The following is a 23559-nucleotide window of genomic DNA, read 5'->3' on the forward strand; positions in this document are numbered from 1 at the left end:
ATACGGTGGCCCTGAAGTGGATATCAATGAAATCTCCAGAATGTTAGCTTTCATTTGACACCAATATTATGCTTTTACTTTTTGAAGAAGTGGCTGGATGAACTGTAGAAGGTAAAAATCAATTGTTCAACTCAAGGGGAGGTGGAAAATGAGTGTACAGTAAGTCCCCAAATGGTGGAATATCCCTTTAAGCAAGACACTTTACTCTGAATTGCTCTGTGGAAACTGCCTGGCCCTTGCAATAATTGACATGTGAGTTGCTTTGGCTCAAGAGTGGCAGCCAAAGGAATAAGCAAACAATAACAACACAGGAAAAGTGATGCTGAAATTCTTTATTGTATCAAAGTGACTCTGGAGTCTTCCTGACCAACTGTGGACCAACGATGGACCGCAGCTCTGCAGCTCTGCAGCTCTGCTCCCCGTCATCAGCAATCCTGAACAGAGAGAAGAGTGCAGCATATACACATAACACATATATTATAACACATTATTAACATGTTGGATGCTATAGAATAGTGCAGGTGACAAGGTGATAAGTGTAAAAAAATCAAAAGGAGTGGACATTTACTTTTGGGTCGATTGCATTTCCAGTTGGTTCAGAGGTACGCCTCAACCCATGTTCATACTCCCGCTGTTTCCAAAACTTCCGCTATTGGCATTGTCACGCCTCAGTCGACCCATATTCATGCTTCCGCTGTTAGCGAAACCTCCGCTATTGGCATTGTCACGCCTCAGTCTACCCATATTCATGCTTCCGCTGTTAGCGAAACCTCCGCTATTGGTATTGTCACGCCTCAGTCTACCCATATTCATGCTTCCGCTGTTTCCAAAACTTCCGCTATTGGTATTGTCACGCCTCAATCGACCCATATTCATACTCCCGCTGTTTCCAAAACTTCCGCTATTCGTATTCTGGCCGAAAGCAGGACCTGTTTTGCAATGAGAGGAGTTGGAGTGAGGGAGATGTGAGAGAAAATAAGAGAGAGAGAGAGAGAGAGAGATTCAGTTATTATAAAACAGCCTTCAGGAGCAGCACCTTCTTCACATTACTTCTTTATAATTACAGTTATGACAATGCCATGATCCACAATTAATTTGTGTATTTCTATTGTGTATGTGTGAGAGAATAATTATTTACAATAATTTGCAAAAAATATATTGCATCAAATGTATAAATTACATATATCAAATTAAAACCAGAAAAAAAGAAAAAAATGGTAAATGAAAATAAGAAAGAGAGAGCGCAAGAGTATTTACCAAAGAAGTAAAGTAGAGCGCAGAGGGTGATGGCGATGCTGAGCTTCATGGTGCCTTCAGAAGGAACTGCAGTGTCGTCTCAACAGTATGGAATCTTCGTCCCCCCAGCTGCCCTTAAATACCCTCCTCATCTCTCATCTTTCTGCTCCCACCCCTCTCTCTGTGTGTGTGTGTGTGTGTGTGTGTGTGTGAGAGAGAGTGTGTGTTTGTGTGTGTGTGAGAGAGAGAAGCAGAAGCAGAGCAATGTACCATAATATCACACAGTTGGTGAGGATGGTGCCCCTATCTAGATGGAATACGTCAGCATAAATGCCAGTTTATCCACCTCTGACATTTCAGATATAGAGTTTATCCACCTCTCATTCGAGTTTATCCACCCCTCAAAGGAGTATATTCACCAATATCAACTTTTAACATTCAAAAATCACATTGTATTACCCACATTCACAATTTGTGCACTCATCGACGAACCATTTAATACCACCGGTATTGATATAAACATCAGACAAGAACCTCCACCATCATCAAACACATTCTGAATGCTTTTAAAAAATATCTGATACCGCATGGCGCAGTCCACCTTAAGATCACAGAATTCATAGTTTACGCAGCTCTTATTTTACCTCTACATCTCTGGTTATGTCATGTTGAAATCTGTATGTGTTGCCTCCATCTTCATGCTACCATGCTTAGCCAGGCCTGTGTTACATGTATTTCTATTGTACAGTTCCAGTTACCTTACCGGTGACTAAGGAAATACATTTGTTTGTATCATTGTGGTTTAATTTGTCAATCTTTATCTTGTAGAACATTCTCTCACTAAAGTTTGTCTGTTGCAGTCTGGACATTGGAATCAGATACATTTTTAAACATTGTCCAAGGTATTCAAAGATTGATCGATATATTTCCCTTTTTGGGCGACAGGTTATTTCAATAATGCTATAGTTCAATTCTTGTTCTGCTGGATTGGGAATTACACAATAACCTTATCTATTAACATGGCATGCACATCTCGAATGGAAAGTCAAGCAAAGGAGATGATAGGCCGAAACTCTGCAAACTTCTGAAAATCTGTAAGCCTCATGATGACAGCTCAAACGTTTGACAATTGTGAAAGAGCTCTGGCCTCATGTCACAATCATCCTCACATACCGTTACTAAGAGTAGACACATGCTATTAGGCCACTGATCTGACCATTGAAGAAAACAAGTCCATCACATTTATTTAGTCATACTAATCCAAGGTATTCATTTTTACAGTAGGCTGGTCACAACTCATATTCATACCTTCAGATTGATACATTCACACATCCACTGATTCATCCCTTCATTTAGCAATCCTTGAGGTTGAGGAAGAAGCCATCATGCTTTTTTAAACACACACACACACACACACACACACACACACACACACACACACACAGGCACATATGATGTGCATACTGTATACTGTACATATCAGGACACATAAGCCTTTGCTTTGAAGAATAGAATTTAGAATATATACTTTTTTGATCCCGTGAGGGAAATTCGTTTCTCTGCATTTAACCCAATTTAACCGAATTAGTGAACACACACAGCACACAGTGGACACACAGTGAGGTGAATCACACAAGCCGAATGTGTTACTTTATCAAGTAACATTGCGCAAGTCGCCCAGTATCTCATTTGCCAGACAATATTTTCTGTCGCTAAAATTGCCAAAAGTCACTGTCTTGCAACAAATAAGGGCCCATGGACATTTCACAGATTCTGGTGAGACCAGGTTGCATCACATAAACACTAATTTTTGGTAAAGAACATAGGGGATTTTTTTAAAAAATGTTAAATTAGCACACATACACACACACTGCTTTGCGGTACGAAACCGATAAAGAAGCTACCCTCTTCTGTGTCCTTGTAGTTTTGGGAAATGACACAAGTGGCTTTATCTATCAGTACCACATGCAGAGCTGTAAGGTGAAGTACAGTTGAGCAAAGACAAAAAACACAGAGTCTAAATGCTCTCATGACACTGATGAACTTGCCATTCATGCTGTTTCATGATGACAGTTCAAACATTTTTCACTTGAACTCAGTGTGCTCAGATCACAATCGTCTTCACCTACCAAGAGAATGAATACTAAAGTGAGCAGAGAGATCCAAACAAAGTCATTCACAAATAAAAAGTAAGAATTAAATGTTGAAAAGAAAATTAAATATAATTTTACATCGATTCCATCAGGCAATGAAGCAAACAATGGAATTCTCGGCTCTGCTCACACAAACAACAGTCTTCAATCAAACATGTTTTGTCAGGCTTGACCTGCTCACCCATGACCAGTGCGGGCTGAGCTCACACACACACACACACACACACACACACACACACACACACCAATAGTCCTGAGGCCACATGGAAACCCCACGGCCCAGGGAACTTTCAAGATTGAAAATCATCCCTTAACTTCTTCAAATGATATTCCTATATGTTGGAGCACCACTTGAGTGTGATCCGTAGCATAACAGTTTAAGTAGTGACAACACCACTCTCACTTTTAAGGGTGAGAGAGTCCTTTACCATACGCCTAAGTCAATTCAAGGCAACTTGCAAACGACTGGCACTACTGCTGCTTGTTGTCTATGGGGACTATTTTCAGATGCTGCGTGATATCACTGCGCCCATGGTACATCTGCAAGTTGCCTTGATTATTACGCCAGATGAGAGTGTAGTTCCATGTCAAATCAGCCTAGAAATGTTTGCAATCTTTATGACTTTTCTTTCTTTTTGAAATGTTGATTTGGACATTGCTCAGATGTGAATGTCAAAATTATGTCAAAATGAAAAGTTGCTGAGACTAGTTTGTTTCTCTACAACATGCGCCTATAGATATGCATTTCCCCTTGCCACTCCAACATCGGCATAAGTAACATGTTTAAAAACTATTGTATGCTGAGGGGAAACACATGAAATGTAATGAAGCATTTGGGAACACACTGCACAACCTTAACAGTAGAGGCACATTCAATTAGGCTACTTGCCATTTGGGAACACACTGCACAACCTTAACAGTAGAGGCACATTCAATTAGGCTACTTGCCATTTGGGAACACACTGCACAACCTTAACAGTAGAGGCACATTCAATTAGGCTACTTGCCATTTGGGAACACACTGCACAACCTTAAAAGTAGAGGCACATTCAATTAGGCTACTTGCCATTTGGGAACACACTGCACAACCTTAACAGTAGAGGCACATTCAATTAGGCTACTTGCCATTTGGGAACACACTGCACAACCTTAAAAGTAGAGGCACATTCAATTAGGCTACTTGCCATTTGGGAACACACTGCACAACCTTAACAGTAGAGGCACATTCAATTAGGCTACTTGCCATTTGGGAACACACTGCACAACCTTAACAGTAGAGGCACATTCAATTAGGCTACTTGCCGTTGCTCCATCACCTGGCACAGTGTGTGCATCCACCTGCGATTAGAATTGTGCCTAAAGCACTGAAGCTACAGATATTGATAATGCCGTCAAATATAGTTACATGGCATGTACACAATTGTGTTGTTAACTAAACAAAGGAAAGTTCTCCGCGCTTCTGCAGTTGTGCGACAATCTGGTGCGACCAGGCCAGGACAGATAGTGTATGTGTGTGTGTGTGTGTGTGTAACCAGGCCAGGACAGATAGTTTATGTGTGTGTGTGTGTGTGTGTGCAACCAGGCCAGGACAGATAGTGTATGAAAGGGAGAGGAATGCCGGTGCAACGCAGATGTCTTCTTTAGTATTTATTTAAAAGGCACAAAACATTGACTAACGTTTCAATGTTACAAACGTCGTCATCAGAGTCTAGTGGATAATGCATTGATAATGCAGTCAAATATAGTTACATGGCATGTACAAAATTGTGTTGTCAACTGAAAAAAGCAATCAAATGCTTTCAACCATTGGTTTAGCCCTTTGTTTCACTGGAATGCTTCATACAGTACATGTTAACATCCCAAAATATTCTTCATGTTACATGCTGAGCCAGGCCTGTGTAACAAGCATTTCTATTGGGATGCCCCCAGACCCCCATACAGGGTTTCTCAGCCCTTCTCAGTTTGCAGGTCTGTAGGCCTATAAGCAAGAAGCACACTGTCATTCATCACCGATACGTATATTTTATTCACTGTAAAAAAATAAGAATATACATGTAAGAGCCTTTTTGATGTCTTGATAATAGCTGATCCATTCGCTGATATCAATACACTGTACGATACATGTGAGTGATGAGTACTGGTACCATTTGTCTCCACTTCAAGCACTGGAGTGTACAGTGGTGAGAGAGAGAGGGATCAATGTTTTGAGAAAGCATGATGGCTTCTTCCTCAACCTCAAGGATTGCTAGATGAAGGGATGAATCAGTGGATGTGTGAATGTATCAATCGGAATATATGAATATGAGCTGTGACCAGCCTTAGTATTTTTGTGTGATTTGCCGTTGTGTTGTGCACTTCGGGGCCATGTTTTCTTTTTTTGTGTTGTGAGATCTTATTTGTGTTGTGTTGTGTGATTTGCCGTTGTGTTGTGCACTTCGGGGCCGTGTTTTCTTTTTTTGTGTTGTGAGATCTTATTTGTGTTGTGTTGTGTGATTTGCCGTTGTGTTGTGCACTTCGGGGCCGTGTTTTCTTTTTTTGTGTTGTGTTATCTTATTTGTGTTGTGTTGTGTGATTTGCCGTTGTGTTGTGCACTTCGGGGCCGTGTTTTCTTTTTTTGTGTTGTGAGATCTTATTTGTGTTGTGTTGTGTGATTTGCCGTTGTGTTTTGCACTTCAGGGCCACCGTAGAGAGAGGAAGAAAGACAGAGAAGGAGAAAGAGACAGTAATGTCACCATAGTGTGCCCGGTGACTGAGGAAAGGACTCCATTTGAGGCATATGTGAACTCAGTGGGGTGGTGATAGCACAGTGGAATTGGCACTACCTTTACATGACCCGCCGGCGGGTCGGTTCCCCCCCTCTACCTCCTCTGCCCACCATTCAAAGCCAATTTTGAGGGTTATAACAATGTTACGACCCATAATGTCATACATTTTCTGAAAGATTGGACTCTTGGGAATCCAAAATTGACCATTTTTTGTATTTACTATCTGTTTAGTGCTTTACATTGTCAGATTAATCATACTATGTCTTAATCAAATTTAATCAAAAATGCCCTCCTCCCCCTCCTCCGCTTTTGGTGCCCCCCTACATCTGGCTGCAGTGTAGCTGCACTACAACAAGTAAATGCCACATATTGGGTACTGAAATATTCACAAGAATCCATAGAAATTTTATCTTCATGTTGTTTTATCCAATAATAGTTGTCCAGATGTATAGTCTAGCTCATATATATAACCATTGATCCAACAGAGTAAATTCAAAAATAGAGACTTTTGTGTAATTAGTCCATATTTTGTGTATTTACTCTCTATCGGAACACCTGACATACAATCCAAAAAGTCTACAAGACACCTCAGAGTGTTACCTTTAATTTGAGACCAAGATTATGCTTCTACACAAGGGGGTTAATGTGCAGAAAGCATTTGATTGTCAGTATGCATTTTGGATTGCCAAAAGTCCTATGGGAAGTTAGGGGATTTTTAAAAACACATGGACATATCTTGGCAAATATTGGTCTACAGCACTCATATTTCATGTTATATTGATCTACATTTGCACCCAACCTAACAAGACCTGGTGCTGGGGCTAAATTTTGTTTCCAGGTTAGTACATGACTTAGAGGGCTGATATATGGTCAGTTTAGAGCTGCTTGCAATCCGCCTGGAAGAAAAAACTATATTCTAGCCTCTGTGGCCCTGTGTCAGTACATCACACAGTTATCCTGATGGTCTCTACTGAACCTGCTGTGTCTCAGCTTTCCAGAGAGGTCAAGCTTTTGATTACAGGTCAAACTAGGTGGGAACAGTGGCCTCTAAAGCAGGCGCTGTGCCATTTTAGACAAACCTTAAAAAACTTGGGTTAACATGTAGCAGCCAGAAAAATTGTGTTCAATTCCCAACTGCCACCGTAGTAGGCTACCCTTAGGCAGGGATCACATTAGCCAGCGGCAAGCGTAACGCAACGCTCAGACCATAATAATAAATCTAAACATTCTATCTCGTTCCTAAGTTCAATCTTTGTTGCTACGACCTTAGACGGATCTGATTGGTTAAAATACCTAAACATTCCAAAACTGATTGTGACGAGCCGAGTGTTGTGCTTCAAAGTTGAACCAAGTTCAACTCACAGTTTTCGCAACGCTAGCGTTATGCCAGCGTTGTCACCGCCCGCTGCCGAACCTTAGAGAACAATAGGAAACCTGTAGCTTGCCGCTGGCTAGTGTGATCCCCGCCTTAAGGGTATATTCCGCCATTTGGGGAATTACACTCATTTTCCACCTCCCCTTGAGTAAAATAATTGTAGCCTACACTTCATTCAGCTGTTCCCTGAGTTTGGCAATGCCAGTTTTAGCTCCAGCCTAGCATAGATCATTGAATCTGATTAGCTTCTCGCCAGCCAGCATCACGTTTAAAAGTGACTATGATTTGAAGAAGTGGCTGGATGAACTGGAGAAGGTAAAAAATCAATTGTTTAACTCAAGGGGAGGTGGAAAATGAGTGTACAGTAATTCCCCAAATGGTGGAATATCCCTTTAAGCAAGGCACTTTACTCTGAATTGCTCTGTGGAAACTGCCTGCAAAAAACTGTTTGTCTAATACAATCTAACCAAGTGTTTTAATCTTGTATCAAGATAAAAAAAATCTAGTTTGTATTGTTTTCAGTACAAAGACACTTACCTAGTGCTTTCTTTTGATATAATTTGACTTAATTTAAGAAAAGTTTGTCTTATTTTAAGTCAATTCTTCTTGTAAAACAAGCAAATTTATCTGCCAGTGCAGTAAGTCAATTTATCTTGATAAGACTCCTGAAAGTAAGTCAAAGTCTTTTTAAATTAAGTGAAATTATCTTTTGAGAGATTTTCACACTTAAAACAACACCAAATAGATTATTTACCTTAATATAAGATAATTACACTTGGTTAGATTTCATTTTTAGTGTGGCCCTTGCAATAATTGACACATGAGTTGCTTTGGCTCAAGAGTGGCAGCCAAATGAATAAGCAAACAACAACACAGGAAAAGTGATGCTGAAATTCTTTATTGTGTCAAAGTGACTCTGGAGTCTTCCTGACCAACGGTGGACCAACGGTGGACCGTAGCTCTGCAGCTCTGCTCCCCGTCATCAGCAATCCTGAACAGAGAGAAGAGTGCAGTATTATACACATAGGCCTAACACATATATTATAACACATTATTAACATGTTGGATGCTATAGAATAGTGCAGGTGACCAGGTGACAAGTGTAAAAAAATCAAAAGGAGTGGACATTTACTTTTGGGTCGATTGCATTTCCAGTTGGTTCAGAGGTACGCCTCAACCCATGTTCATACTCCCGCTGTTTCCAAAACTTCCGCTATTGGTATTGTCACGCCTCAGTCGACCCATATTCATGCTTCCGCTGTTAGCGAAACCTCCGCTATTGGTATTGTCACGCCTCAGTCTACCCATATTCATACTCCCGCTGTTTCCAAAACTTCCGCTATTGGTATTGTCACGCCTCAGTCGACCCATATTCATACTCCCGCTGTTGTCAAAACTTCCGCTATTGGTATTGTCACGCCTCAGTCGACCCATATTCATACTCCCGCTGTTTCCAAAACTTCCGCTATTCGTATTCTGGCCGAAAGCAGGACCTGTTTTGCAATGAGGGGAGATGTGAGAGAAAATGAGAGAGAGAGAGAGAGAGAGAGAGAGAGAGAGAGAGAGAGAGAGAGAGAGAGAGAGAGAGAGAGAGAGAGAGAGAGAGAGAGAGAGAGAGAGAGAGAGAGAGAGAGAGAGAGAGAGAGAGAGAGAGGTTCAGTTCTTTATAAAACAGCCTTCAGGAGCAGCACCTTCTTCTTTATCATTACAGTTATGACAATGCCATGATCCACAATTATTTCGTGTATTTCTATTGTGTATGTGTGAGAGAATAATTATTTACAATAATTTACAAAAAATATATTGCATCAAATGTATAAATTACATATATAAAATAAAAAGAAAAAATAGTAAAAGAAAATAAGATAGAAAGAGAGAGCGCAAGAGTATTTACCAAAGAAGTAGAGTAGAGCGCAGATGGTGATGGCGATGCTGAGCTTCATGGTGCCTTCAGAAGGAACTGCAGTGTCGTCTCAACAACAGTATGGAAACTTCATCCCCCAGCTGCCCTTAAATACCCTCCTCATCTCTCATCTTTCTGCTCCCACCCCTCTGTAGGCGTGTGTGTGTGTGTGTGTGTGTGTGTGTGTGTGTGTGTGTGTGTGTGTGTGTGTGCGTGTGTGATGTGTGTGAGAGAGAGAAGCAGAAGCAGAGCAATGTACCATAATGTCACACAGTTGGTGAGGATGCTCTCGATGGTGCCCCTATCTAGAGGGGATAAGTCAGCATAAATGCCCACCCCATATCCATAAACATACTGTAACATAAAACATGTCCCAGGGCCCAAAGCTCTATTGGTATCTAGGACTAAATGTAACATAGAAAATCAGTTGGGATCATTACAGCAGAGCTTGAATTCAACATGCTTTCATTTATACCTTGTCAATTACCAGCTGATGTGATTTTGGGATTTGGCCCATATTGTTATATTCAGGAATGTAGTGGAGGCTTAACGCAAGTAAACAGTTTATCCACCTCTGATATTTCTGATATAAAGTTTATCCACCTCTTATTCGAGTTTATCCACCCCTCAAAGGAGTATATTCACCAATATCAACTTTTAACATTAAAAATCACATTGTATTACCCACATTCACAATTTGTGCACTCATCAACACTAAGAACCATTCAATACCACTGGTATTGATATAAACATCAGACAACAACCTCCACCATCATCAAACACATTCTGAATGCTTTTTTAAAAATATCTGATACCGCATAGCGCAGTCCACCTCACCGAAATCACAGAATTCATAGATTACTCAGCTCTCATTTTACCTCTACATCTCTGCACACACACGCACACACACACACACACACACACACACACACACACACACTCATAGTTTACCCAGCTCTTATTTTACCTCTACATCTCTGGTTATGTCATGTTGAAATGTATGTGTTGCCTCCATCTTCATGCTACCATGCTTAGCCAGGCCTGTGTTACATGCATCTCTATTGTACAGTTCCTTACTGGTGACTATGGTAATACATTTGTTTGTATCATTGTGGTTTAATTTGTCAATCTTTATCTTGTAGAACATTCTCTCTCTGGACATTGGAATCAGATACATTTTTAAACATTGTCCAAGGTATTCAAAGATTGATCGATATATTTCCTTTTTTAGGCGACAGGTTATTTCAATAATGCTATAGTTCAATTCTTTGTTCTGCTGGATTGGGAATTACACAATAACCTTATCTATTAACATGGCATGCACATCTCGAATGGAAAGTCAAGCAAAGGAGATGATGGACCAAAACTCTGCAAGCTTCAGAAAATCTGCAAGCCTCACGATGACAGCTCAAACGTTTAACAATTGTGAAAGAACTCCGGCCGCATGTCACAATCATCCTCACATACCGTTACTGAAAGTGGAGACAAACGTTTAGACCACCAATCTGACCATGTAAGGAAACAAGTCCATCAATTAAATTCATTCATATTAATCCAGTGTATTCATACTTAGGCTGGTCACAATATTCATACATTCAGATTGATACATTCACACATCCACTGATTCATCCCTTCATCTAGCAATCCTTGAGGTTGAGGAGGAAGCGATCATGCTTTTCAAAGAATTGATCCCACACACACACACACACACACACACACACACACACACAGGCACATGTGATGTGCATACTGTATCCTGTACATATCAGGACACATGAGGGTGTGAATAAATGCATGTGTGTGCATGGATGTGTGCTGTACATATGTGTGCATGTGAGGGGGAGTGCACACTCCAGTGCTCGAAGTGGAGAAAAATGGTGCCGGTACTCATCATTCACATGATCATACGGTGTATCGATATATCAGTGAATGTATCAGCTGGTAGTGAGACATCAAATAGGCTATTATATTCTTATTTTTTACTTAAAATCATCTGCAGTATCTCTGTTGTGGACACCACTCTGGCTGACCACCCAACACACCCAGAAACTCCCAGTGAGTCCCGTCCACATTGTGACCCAGGGACACTGAGTGACCCACACGCTTCAGATGACTGTATTGCCACATGCGTTAATGCTCTCTGCAATGCTTCAAATGTTTCAATGTGTATTTGTTTTCATAGACAAAGTGTTCTCTCTAAAGGAGAGGAGACATGGCGTGATGTTGCCAGTAGATGGCAGTATATCTCATTTGATGAAGCATTAAGCTCTGGGACATAAAGGGACATTCCAGGCGAAACAGCCTTTGCTTTGTAGAATAGAATATAGAATATATACTTTTTTGATCCCGTGAGGGAAATTCGTTTCTCTGCATTTAACCCAATTTAACCGAATTAGTGAACACACACAGCACACAGTGAACACACAGTGAGGTGAATCACACAAGCCGAATGGGTTACTTTATCAAAAGTACTTACTCAAATCCTTCCTATCTCACAACAACCTTGAGAAAGTTATCCACGCCTTTATAACAACACGGCTGGATTATTGCAACTCCCTTTACCTTGGTCTCCCCCAATCCTCACTCAGACGCCTGCAGTTGGTCCAAAACTCAGCTGCACGCCTCCTAACTGGCACCAGGAGACGTGAGCACATCATGCCCATTCTAGCCTCCCTACACTGGCTCCCAGTTCTTTTTAGGGTCCAGTTTAAAGTTCTATTATTTGTTTTTAAGGCACTAAATGGGCTGGCCCCAGCGTACATCACCAACCTTGTCCAGCTCCACTCTACCCAAAGGTCCCTTCTATCCACCAACAAAGGGCTCCTACATGTGCCGCGCTCACGGCTCAAACAGCGGGGTGACAGAGCCTTTGCTGTTGCTGCCCCACATCTGTGGAACCAGCTCCCCCTGGATATTAGATCCGCCCCCTCCATCTCTGCCTTCAAATCCAGGCTAAAAACCCACCTGTACTCCCTGGCCTTTCCTGTTCCCTAATCCTGTACTTCTGTTTCTTCTCTATATGTTCTGTGTTGTGTGCCCTGTCCTGTCTTGAATGTTATTATTTCACTATATATGTTTTAGCAAATGTTCTTTGTATTACTTTGTATTATTTTGTGTCCTTTTTTAGACTTTCACTGTACAGCACTTTGGTCAGCTTATGCTGTGTGTAAATGTGCTTTATAAATAAATTTTACTAACTTTTTTACTTTACTATCTCTATCTATTTTTTTTTGTTATTCAATATAATTTCTTAGTGCTTTTTAAATGTCAAACTATAGGACACATTCACACTGAAAACGTGAAAATACTGTACAGTATGTGAGGTCATTGACAAAATGAGTGACCACTATTATTTTCTGAAATGTTATACTCTGTAAATATATATTCTGTAAATATATATTTTCTTGGCCATCTGTCAATTATGTATAATTGTATCTGTATAATTATGGTTTGTCTCTACTCTTAACGGAACGGAATGCAAGGATGATTGTGACATGAGCCCTGAGCTCTTTTGCAATTGTCAAACATTTGAGCTGTCATCATGAGGCTTGCAGATTTCCAGAGCCTGTGCGTGAGAAAGAGAGACTTTAAGAAAAAACAAAAAAAACAAAGCATGATGGCTTCTTCCTCAACCTCAAGGATTACTATAAAGGGATTAACAGTGGATGTGTGAATGTATCAATCTGAATGTATGAATATGAGTTGTGACCAGCCTAAGTATGAATACACTGGATTAATATGAATAAATTAATCTGATCATCATCATTAGGCTTGCAGACTGCGATTGACCAACTTTGGTGAAAGAATATTCTTCAAGAGATTAGGTGTTGCACTAAAAAACGTGAAAGATTGGCAAATGAAATCACATCACATCTGAACAAACTGGTCATGCTGTTGTGTGTGTGTGTGTGTGTGTGTGTGTGTGTGTGTGTGTGTGTGTGTGTGTGTGTGTGTGTGTGGGGGGGGGGGGGGGGGGGGGGGGGTTGATTGGTGTGCGTACCATAGCATTAATTCCTGCAGGCGCCCCTGATTTGGGGTATATGGTAACTGGAACTGCACAATAGAAATGCATGTAACACAGGCCTGGCTAAGCATGGGAACATGAAGATGGAGGCATACATACAGATTTGAAATACTGCTATGCTCTGGTGGTATGAATATGAGGGATTATGAATATGAATAACCTTGAATTTCCCCTTGGGGATCAATAAAGTATCTATCTATCTATCTATCTATCTATCTATCTATCTATCTATCTGTCTATCTGCCTGTCTGTTTATCAATCAAGTGTAGCACTGTAGCTGCCTGCCAGCTCTATTGGCTGCAAAACTCAAGCTACTGTAGGTATATAGATAAATAGATACTTTATTGATCCCCAAGGGGAAACTCAAGCTACTGTAGGTAGAACAGATTCATTTTCAGGTTCATGTTGATGGTATTGTGTACGTGGGTTGGGCAGTCATGCTGTCTTACTCCCACCAGAGAGGTGCACCATCGAGAGCATTCTTAACTGTGTCACAGTACGGTGTGGCAACAGACACACACACACACACACACACACACACACACACACACACATACACACACACACACACACACGCACACACACACACACACACACACACGTCCACCGAGGGGCGGTATGGGAAGATGAAGTGTCCATACTGTTGAGATGACACTGCTGTTCCCTCTGAAGGCACCATGAAGCTCAGCATCACCATCACCATCTGCGCTCTACTTTACTTCTCTGGTAAATACTCTTGTGCTGTTTCTCTGTCTTATTTTTTTCATATATATTTTTTTCTTTTTTGTTAACTGTAATTTTGAATATCTAATGTAATATACATGTGACGCAATATAGGTGCTGCTCCAGATAGCTGTTTTATAAAGAACTGAACATCTCTCTCTCTCTCTCTCTCTCTCTCTCTCTCTCTCTCTCTCTCTCTCTCTCCTCACCCCAACTCCTCTCGCAAATCAGGTCCTGCTTTCGCCAGCTTAGTCCGACAGAGACGTTCGTGCGGGTACGTTTACCAGTGCGGGAAAGGGCAACGCCCTTCTCAGTCCAGTGCACAAAGTGGGTGCGGGCAAGGACAAGGACAAGGGCAAGGCCCTTCTAACAACAATATACAAGCACATCACGGAAATGTGAACGGTTACCCTGCTGGTAAATACTCTTGCGCTCTCTTTCTATTTTATTTTCTTTCACCTTTATTTTCTTTTTTTGCTAGCTGTAATTTTATATACATAATACAATATTCACTTCATGCAATATAGTTTTGGTAAATGATTGTAAATAATTATTCTCTCATATATCAAGGGCTGAGAACCAAAGGGGCGTAACTTGTGACATTTCACCAACTTTACAGGAGAGCCAAAACAAATCCCTCTAAAACAAATGCCTCTATATGTTCACAGTTAAAGACCTTTTGTTTTAGTTCAATAACTTTATATTTATACATATTTTACTTCTATAATTAATTTTGTCAGTTAGAAAGAGCTCATCAAGAGCTATCAGGTGATATACAGTGAGGAGAACATGTATTTGATACCATGCTAAAGTTGACTAAAAAGAGGAATATAAAATCATCATTTGACAATTGATCTTAATGTCTTAATTCAAAAATTGAGTAAAAATAAAACCGCTAACTACCCCAATTTTCTTTGTGAATGAAGAATGTTTCGTAAATAAATAAATGTTCTTCCTAAATGCTAGGGGGAAGGAAGTATTTGACCCCCAATGTAACCCTATGGGAATTTAACACATAGGGTTAACATTGGGGCAGGCAGATTTTTATTTTTTAAGGCCAGCTATTTCATGGATTCAGGTTATTATGCATCCTGATAAAGTTCCCTTGGCCGTTGGAATTAAAATAGCCCCACGTCATTACATACCTTTCACCATAGCGAGAGATTGGCATGGTGCTTTTTGCAGTAGGCCTATTAGCCTGTTTGATGCTCATTGAGCTCAATGCAAATCAAACAGGCTAATAGGCCTACTGGAAAAAGCACCATGCCAATCTCTAGCTATGGTCAAGGGTATGTGATGATGTGGGGCTATTTTAATTCCAAAGGCCAAGGGAAATTTATCGGGATGCATAATATCCTAGATCCATGAAATAGCTGGTCTTTAAAAATAAAAATCTGCCTGCCCCTATGTTAACCCTATGTGTTAAATTCCCATAGGGTTACATAGGGGGTCAAATACTTCCTTCCCCTAGCATTTAAGGAAAACATTTATCTATTTACGATACATTCTTCAATCACAAAGAAAATTGGTGTCCTTGGCGGTTTGATTTTTACTCATTTTTTACATTAAGGCATTAAGATCAATTGTCAAATGATGATTTTATATTCCTGTTTTAGCATGGTATCAAATACATGTGCTCCTCACTGTATATAACTCAATTTTGACCAAAATGTCACTTACACCCCTTTGGTTCTCAGCCCTCAATATACACAATAGAAATACAATGACAGTGTTACTAAGGATGGTGGATCATGGCATTGTCATAACTGTAATGATAAAGAATGATAAAGAAGCAAATGTTTTATAATAACTGAATCTCTCTCTCTCTCTCTCTCTCTCTCTCTCTCTCTCTCTCTCTCTCTCTCTCTCTCTCTCTCTCTCTCTCTCTCTCTCTCTCTCTCTCTCTCCCCTCCCTCACCCCACCTCCTCTCATTGCAATTCAGGTCCTGTTTTCAGCAATCAGAATACGAATAGCGGAAGTTTCACAAATAGCGGAACTATGATTATGGGTGGAGGACCGGGGCCTAATACGAATGGCGGAGGTTTCACAAATAGCGGTAATATGAATATGGGTCGACTGAGGCGTACATCAGAACCGACAGGAAATGCAATCGACCCAAAAGTAAATATCCACTCATTTTGTTTAATTTTGTTTCACCCATCACCTTGTCACCTGCACTATTCTGTAGCATCCTACATGTTACTGTAATGTGTGTTATAAATCACAGCAGAATGGGTAATGAAAAATGGCAGGTATTTGAATGTTCAATTTCCATTCATAAGCACAGTATTACAATCAGGTATATTGTTACAACTATTTATTGTTTTTTGATTGGCATTACATGGACCCCTTTGCCTGATGTGATCATGTGCCTGTGTATATATGTTTATATGTGATGTGTGTATGTCATTATACTGTATGTGTGTTTGTATATGTACAGTATGTGTGTGATTATACTGTATGTGTGTGTATATTTGTTTACATACAGTATGTGGGTGTATGTATGTGTGTATAATGATAGGCAGCGGGTGAAGTAGTTGTGTAATACGTAGATACACCTCCCTCTGTATGCCTTGAGGTGCGAGTGACAGACACTAGCCTCGTTATTGCAGATACCAGCCAGAGCAGATGCAGGCTAAACCATGGCGTCTAAACAACATGCAGGTGACATACAGTATGTGCATATGTACGGTATGTGTATAATACGGCACTCTTCTCTCTGTTCAGGATGGCTGTGACCAGTACTTCTCAGGCAAGTTGGGCTGCATTGACCAACCTCTCTGTGCCACTGACGGCAAGACCTACGCCAATGTATGTGATCTCTGCGACATGAGAAAGTAAGTCAATCTATAGAGCAAGCCTGGCCCAGCAGCCTCCTCTTCTCCACTGGCATCCTCCAATCAGGGGGAGAGATGCAGCTAGAGTAGGCTGGTGGGGGAGACTTCATCAGTTTGCACACACTGACACATTTCCATTTGCACTCTTATCCACAGAAGCTCAGGGCTGAACTCCGTTTGGATCCGTCAAGACGGGGAATGTCCACGGACCTGAGAGCAGAGCTGCAGAGCTGCGGTCCACCGTTGGTCCACCGTTGGTCAGGAAGACTCCAGAGTCACTTTGACACAATAAAGAATTTCAGCATCACTTCTCCTGTGTTGTTGTTGCTTGCTTATTCATTTGGCTGAACCAAAGTGACACACATGTCAATTATTGCAAGGATCAGTTTCCTCAGAGCAATTCAGACCTAAGTGCCTTGATTAAGGGTACTACGGTGGCTGTTGAGAATTGAATGCACAACTTTTCTGGGCGCTGCATGCTTACCCAGCCCCTTAAAGCTGCCGTCGGCAGCATTTTTAAAGTCATATTACAGTAGCTTGAACTGTCATGGGATTCTGGAGATTGAATATTAAGTAGGCTGTTTAGGAAAAATTCCGTATTCTCTAGCTCCCTCTAAAGCCTGTAATCGTGCTCGCAAAAATCGAGCGCTACCTATTTTGTTTAAGCAATAACATAGTTTAATATGAAAAAAAAATGGTGAAGAGTTCCTTTAAGGTATAGGTACATGTGTTTGAGATATGGCAACAAAACTTCAAGTTGTGTTACTTTAATTTAAGCATGGGTCTATAGTGTTCAAGCAATGGGCAAAAACTGTAAATGCTTTCAATCATTGGTATATCCATTTATTTCACCAGAATGCTTTATTCACTAAGCAGTAAACACACTGTCATTCCTCACCAATACTAGTGCAGTGCCCGTACAAACAATGTTTTCCAAGAAACGTGTTGCCCAATGACGTTGATGCAGGTAGATCATGTTAGATTGGTGATGATGTAGAATCAGGCCCGTGCAGTTAGTTTCTTTTCTCGTTTTGGCAAATAGCCGTATAATAAGCGGGATAATGTATAGAACGCCGGTCATTATCCGAAAATAATTCCCTTCAGAACGAAGCAAAACCCCTCCGCTGCGCGTCGGGCTTCTATTCATCCTGTCGGGAATGGTTTTCCGATAATGACCGGTGTTCTATACATTATCCCTTACATAATGACCGGCGTTCTATACATTATCCCTTACTTAGAGTAACAGCCTGCTCACCAACATGGGAGCATGTGTGTCAGACTCAGCATGTTTATCCAACATGAACAATCTTGAAATGGCCCGTTGTTTACGTGAGACATCGTCATTTCCATGAATGGCAACACGTGAGTTTGTTTACTATGCTGGAGTAAGCCAGAGTGAGAATTGGGGAGTGGCTAGAGTGCGGAGAGCGGGGGAATTGTGGGATTGCGGTAGAGTTGTATTTTGATTAATTTAACGATATCTTTGTCATTTTTTGTCCATAAACTACCAATCTTTGCACTGCACTCACGAATGTTATTAGCAAAACACGTGTCAAATTGTAGGTCAGTCGGATGAGTGGTTCGAGAGTTATGCGTGGCACACACAGAGTGACACACAGACACAGACAGACGTTCCTTGCATTAATAGATAGATCTATAAGTATATTTTACTCACTGTAAAAAATAAGAAAATAATAGACTTTTTGACTAATACATTCGCTGTGATATCAATACACTGTGCTCCACTTCAAGCACTGGAGTGTATAGTGGTGAGAGAGAGAGGGATCAATGTTTTGAGAAAGCATGATGGCTTCTTCCTCAACCTCAAGGATTGCTAGATGAAGGGATGAATCAGTGGATGTGTGAATGTATCAATCGGAATATTTGAATTTATGAATATAAATTGTGACCAGCCTTAGTATGAATACACTGGATTAATAGGAACACATTTTTTGATGGACTTGTTCATTTACATGGTCAGATCAGTGGCCTAAAAGTTTGCCTCTGCTTTCAGTAATGGTGTGTGAAGATGATTGTGACATGAGGGCTCTTTCACATGTTTGTGCTGTCATCATGATTGCAGATTTTCAGGAGCTTGCAGAGTTTCGGGCTATCATTTCCTTTGCTTGACTTTCCATTCGAGATGTGCATGCCATGTTAATAGATAAGGTTATTGTGCAATTCCTAGTCCAGCAGAACAAAGAGCTGAACTTGAAGTAACTTGTTGCTTGATAAAGGAAATATGTTAATCAATCTTTCCAATACCAAGGACAATATTCAAAAAAATAACTGGTTCCAATGTCTGGAGTGAAATTGACTAATTTTGGTGAAAGAATATTCTAAACGAGATTAGGTGTTGCACTAAAAACATGTGAAAGATTGGCAAATCTTTCTTTGACACACACACAGTACGTCCACTGGGGGGGTGGGAGCAGAAAGTAAGAGATGAGGAGGCTACTGTATGTAAGCGGTATGGGAGGATGAAGTGTCCACTGTTGAGATGATACTGCTGTTCCCTCTGAAGGCACCATGAAGCTCAGCATCACCATCACCCTCTGCGCTCTACTTTACTTCTCTGGTAATACTCTTGTGCTGTTTCTCTGTCTTATTTTTTTTTTTGTTAGCTGTAATTTTGAATATCTAGTGTAGGTCTATGTGGTGCAATATAGGTGCTGCTCCAGATAGCTGTTTTATAAAGAACTGAACATCTCTCTCTCTCTCTCTCTCTCTCTCTCTCTCTCTCTCTCTCTCCCTCACCCCAACTCCTCTCGCAAATCAGGTCCTGCTTTCGCCAGCTTAGTCCGACAGAGACGTTGGTGCGGGTACGTTTACCAGTGTGGGGACAGGCAACGCCCTTCTCAGTCCAGTGCACAAAGTGGGTGCGGGCAAGGACAAGGACAAGGGCAAGGCCCTTCTAACAACAATATACAAGCACATCACGGAAATGTCAACGGTAACCCTGCTGGTAAATACTCTTGTGCTCTCTTTCTATCTTATTTTCTTTCACCATTTTTTTCTTTTTTTTCCTAGCTCTAATCTTATATTTGTAATGCAATTTACATTTGATGCAATATAGTTTTGGTAAATTATTGTACATAATTATTCTCTCACACATACACAATACCATTCTGTAGCAACCGAATTTCTGTTCTAAACAAACCAAATTCACAACAAGAAATCCTATGCCAGATGATTGATTTATAGAAAAAGGAAGGTTTTTGCACAAATTAGTTCATGAGTTGACATCAGTTGACATTAGCTTTATGCAATCATAGATAAGCCCAGCTTGCTGTTACATTATAAACTTTGTTTATCATGCTAGCGTGATCCAATGGTAAAAATATCAGCATGTTACATAGAGATGATACTCTTTGAAATCTCTATTGCAGCAAATCTAATTTGCGTTATGTTACATACTCATAACGTTAATCATAACATAAATGGGAACACCTTTGAGCGCGCATGAAAGGGAGAGAGTGTTAACCACAACGTCGTTGCTGGAAATAAATAGTGAACAGCCAATGATAAGTGTGGCGGGCCATATCTATAATAAACGAATACATGCTCGGCGGGCCGCATTAAAGTGCGTGGCGGGCCGCAGTTGGCCTGCAGGTCGTAGTTTGGACACCCCTGCGCTTTACCCAGAGGTAGTAGACCTAACACTCAGTGTCACGAATGGCACATTTCTGTGTGACCCATCTATCAGACCAGTTACAGCAAGTTACAGGATGGCTAACGTCACAAAGTCTGTGTGTGCATGATGGTAAGTAAACAGATTTTCAGTCCCCTCCCCTTCCATTGAGAACGACGGAGTCCGTTTGTCCATTTCTTTTACTGTCTATGATCGTTCCACACTATGATTGTTCCACTTCCTTTTTGATCATTATGAGTGCGCCATCCGGGGACTTGCAGTGCCCTTCGTTTCGTTAGAAGTGTCAGTGTGAACGCCCTCAGGCACTAAAATTAAGTATTGTAAGTGCAGAAGTACACGATTTCAGACACAATGCGTGTTTCCAAAAAAGTCGTTGCTTATTTTAAAACACGACTGCAACTGAAATATTCTCAACTTCTAGTGGATAAACGGCATACGTTATCCTGTCTTTTTAACAACTGACTGACCGATCACAAATGTATTACCGAGACCTTTGGTTTCCCATGACAACAAGTAAAAAATGGAGAAGGTGACAGAACACCGGTCGAGAAATTTGTTTTAGTGTCTGAGCATAGGGAATTATTTTACATGACTTCACAACTTTGCCAACATACCAAAAGCAATAGCCAACCCCATTTTTTTCTTCCGCAATATTAAGTGTCCACATAGTCACTTTGCCTATCGCAAAACTAAAAAATGCTTCCAGCTGCTTTTTGGAACAAGAACGCTAACATATACTGTATATATATGTAACGGGTGCTAGCTGGTTAGCTATGCTGTAGAACGTTAGTAAACCTCACTCCCCGACGCTTCAAGAGCGCTGCTGGCATGAAAGCTAGTAGCCTGGGCTTTTAGCTGGATTGTTAGCGCGCTCGACTCCCGATCCAAGGTGCTGCTGTCTCGCGGGTTCGAGTCCGGGCGTGTGCAGGGCTGGACCGCGGTGGTTCCACACAACGCAGGTTACATTGGTGCCGTGACCCGGATCGGGAGTGAGGTTTAGGGGGGTGAGTGTAACGGGTGCTAGCTGGTTAGCTATGCTGTAGAACGTTAGTAAACCTCACTCCCCGACGCTTCAAGAGCGCTGCTGGCATGAAAGCTAGTAGCCTGGGCTTTTAGCTGGATTGTTAGCGCGCTCGACTCCCGATCCAAGGTGCTGCTGTCTCGCGGGTTCGAGTCCGGGCGTGTGCAGGGCTGGACCGCGGTGGTTCCACACAACGCAGGTTACATTGGTGCCGTGACCCGGATCGGGAGTGAGGTTTAGGGGGGTGAGTGTAACGGGTGCTAGCTGGTTAGCTATGCTGTAGAACGTTAGTAAACCTCACTCCCCGACGCTTCAAGAGCGCTGCTGGCATGAAAGCTAGTAGCCTGGGCTTTTAGCTGGATTGTTAGCGCGCTCGACTCCCGATCCAAGGTGCTGCTGTCTCGCGGGTTCGAGTCCGGGCGTGTGCAGGGCTGGACCGCGGCGGTTCCACACAACGCAGGTTACATATATATATATATATATATATATATATATATATATATATATATTTTAGAGTACTCACACTCTAATAAGATGTGCTGCCGCTTTAGGTGCGTCTAGATTTCTAGGCTAGGATTGGGTAGTCTATGCTGTTTCCATGGACAGTTACAAGAATCCAAGTCGTTTTATTTTAAAATCCTTGCTTCTAGACCACTTTATATCCAGTGTGAAGTTTCACTAGCGCAGGGCCGCACAGACATTGGCCGGGTTTCCCAGATTCGCTAAGAAGCTCTTAAGTGCTAAGAACTTCTTAGGAGCATTCTTAGAACATTCTTAGAGCGCTCCTAAGAAGTTCTTAGCACTTAAGAGCTTCTTAACAAATCTGGGAAACCCGACCATTGAGTGCTCACACCAGGCTATGCATGATGGCACCAAATTAAAGGGAAACTATACAGGTTTGGCAATTTCATCGCCGGTTTTGATTTCTCTGCAGAGCCTCCCCTACAGTTTTAGCATGTATATCTTACAACACTCGTCAATCGGCCAGTCTGCCTTTTCATGAGCATGTTCGAGAGGCTGGAGACTCTCTGTTTGGCACAAACTTGCATGCGTGGTTTTTGCGCTCAGAGGCGCTAGGGGGAAGTGATACAGCCGTCATTCAACCCGAAATAGCTGATTAGTTAAGTATGGAGTTAGCAAAATGTCCGGCAGACTTTGAAAAACTCAACTCAAATTGGCTAGTCCCACCCTCCATTCAAAGAACATGGACGCGCATTCATGCACGAGCGAGAATTGAGATGTGCGAGAGCGAGCCAGGCTGCACTCTTGAGCTGTATAAAATTACATTTCAGCCTGGCGTCTGTACAGCACAGTGTATACGAGCTCTAGTCTCCATACAATCGATCACATCAACTTCCCCAAGTAGGTTACATATAGCTAGTTTTACATTCTTTATTCACCTCCAAAGGGTTGTAGGTAATAGTTCCACAAATCCCTGAAGGCAGATGATTTTATACATTATCGTAAAAGCACCAATTAGGCTTGAAAGCCTCTCCATTTCTTCGCCAAACATACTGTAAGCAACATCCAGATTAGTCTCATAAGACCAAAGCACAGCTTCCAAAACTCATCTTTATCTCTCAAATGTTCACGGGCAAACCTCAGGTTGTGATGTGCAACTCTTTGAGTAAAGGGGTTCTTCTGAGACGATGGCCCTGAAGCTCACCAGGATGAAAGGCCCTCCCAACTGTGTTCCTTGAAAACATCAACTCCAGAAGAGGCCAGGTCAGCAACCATTTTCTTGCCAGTAGATGTCCGGGGCTTCTTGCTGACATCTCAGACTATTTTCCTCTCCAGAGTTCTTGAAATCTTGTGCTTACAACCACGCCCAGGTTTGTTTCAAACAGAATTTGTCTTCTTGTACTCGGC

At 41.4% G+C, this 23559-nt stretch overlaps 2 long non-coding RNA genes across 2 annotated transcripts; both read right to left on the reverse strand.

Annotated features, from left to right (window-relative positions):
• Positions 1 to 317: 317 nt before the first annotated feature.
• LOC134071063 (uncharacterized) lies at positions 318 to 1346 on the reverse strand. The gene is made up of 3 exons (XR_009937013.1): positions 1258 to 1346; positions 569 to 929; positions 318 to 434 (listed from the first exon to the last, which is right to left on the reverse strand). It is a non-coding gene; the product is annotated as an uncharacterized LOC134071063 (long non-coding RNA).
• Positions 1347 to 8411: 7065 nt separating this feature from the next.
• On the reverse strand, positions 8412 to 9531 carry LOC134071064 (uncharacterized). Its single transcript, XR_009937014.1, has 3 exons — positions 9424 to 9531; positions 8662 to 9022; positions 8412 to 8520 (listed from the first exon to the last, which is right to left on the reverse strand). It is a non-coding gene; the product is annotated as an uncharacterized LOC134071064 (long non-coding RNA).
• Positions 9532 to 23559: the final 14028 nt, after the last annotated feature.

The sequence above is a fragment of the Sardina pilchardus genome, chromosome 23 (genome assembly GCF_963854185.1).
Source record: "Sardina pilchardus chromosome 23, fSarPil1.1, whole genome shotgun sequence".
Classification (NCBI taxonomy): Eukaryota; Metazoa; Chordata; class Actinopteri; order Clupeiformes; family Clupeidae; genus Sardina; species Sardina pilchardus.